Source organism: Propithecus coquereli, unplaced genomic scaffold, assembly GCF_000956105.1.
Source record: "Propithecus coquereli isolate 6110/MARCELLA unplaced genomic scaffold, Pcoq_1.0 Scaffold500, whole genome shotgun sequence".
In the NCBI taxonomy this organism is placed as follows: Eukaryota; Metazoa; Chordata; class Mammalia; order Primates; family Indriidae; genus Propithecus; species Propithecus coquereli.
In genome coordinates, this window is record NW_012150842.1 from 68,420 (window position 1) to 70,093 (window position 1,674).

Here is a 1,674-nt window from a genome sequence, read left to right on the forward strand (position 1 = left end):
TGGACAAGTAGTCAAAGCAAAGACAGAATTGAATAGAAACAAGATGCCTCTCCAATTTCTGTGACGATAAAAAACATGACACATGTAAAATCGTAACACGTGCAGTTTACTAATAACAGATGTACAAAGCTACAGCTATGCCGGAGCTGAAAGGGAGTCAGATTGACCGGTTTCCTTCGCCAGCTGCAGCAGCTAACCTGAAGTTAATCCAAGTGGCACAGGGACGTGAGAAAGTCAAGGGAACACCTAAGCTTTTTGCTTTTGAGTTGAAATGCAGAAATTGTTTTTTGAAGGACAGACTTATACTACAGATTATTAAAAGAAATACTCCTGACGTTTTTTTCTTCCTAATGCCATATTTCAATCTGGGCTTCTTTGTTTAAGAAGTCACACAAATCAGAAAAAATATAAGGAAAGAAATAAAGCTTTTGATAGAAAGGAAGATAGATTGTATCTGACTAGGTGATTTTATGCTTCTGCCTTTAGCATGAACAGCACGTTTCACAGGCTGCGTCACAAACACTTAAAATAAGCAGTAGATGGAGGGAAAGAAATGTGAAACCTAAAAGCGTAGGCTGGAGACCTCCCTCCGCATGGATCTTAATGGCTGCGGGCTCATCATTTTGTCTATACAGCTTAGTTCACTTTTCATCTGGAAAATGCGGAGGATTGCAACGCCTCCCTAACATGGAGAGCATGATGAGCAAATTAGTCACCTAAAAGTTCCGTGCGGGTGTCACTTACAGTTTCTGTAGCTCTGTTTTTCCTCCCTCCATTTTTCCGTGTTCTCTCTCTTCTTTTTAAAGAGATCTCTTTATTTTAAGATGGAATAAGTAAAAATGTGGAAATCACTGGGAGCAGGAAAGCACAGCCGCCTCAATTTACACTCTAAGACACAGAGGACTGGGCTTTATTCACTGCTGGGCTGGTCTTCCAGGCCCCGGCCAGTCTTGTGCTTGGCTATTCTTCCTTTCCCTTCCTTCCCTCTTTCCATCTTTTCTTGTTGCCCTCTGTTCTCGAATTTCTGTTCAACGCTACCAATTACTTCTTTTGAGATACACATACCCGGATCCTCTAGACCCAGCGTTTTCTGTTGCATGCTGCGCCTCACCTCGTATTTCCCCATCACAACACTCATCAGAGTTTATTGTAATTATTTTTTTAACTGGAGTTTGCCACCAAGATGGTCAGCTTTATCTATTCAGGAACCATGACTCTTCTTTTCTTATCTGCACCAATATAATGCTTAGTAGATAGTAGACATTCAACTATTGATTAATGAATACAAACTTAGAAAATGAATAAATAAGCAAACTCTAGAGATGATTCTATAGTTGGGGGCACTACTGGCTAGTTAATGACTGTTAGGGCAGAAATAAGACTCAAAATAAGACCAACACATTGAGAAAGTGGCATTTAAAAATGTAAAAAATATATAAGTATAAAACGGAGAATACAAATTGGCATTACAGTAATAGAAGAAATGCTTCTAGATGCCTATTTTTATGGGCTTCTTTCTACCAAAAATTCATATGTCTATTTCTTTCCTCAAGACTCGGTTTAAAACTAACCTTATTTAAAATAAAGGCCTTATCTCCAATACGCTCTCTCACTCCTACTGTTCAATCATTATATCCTCCCAGATATAATACAAACAATTTCAGCTTTTTTTTT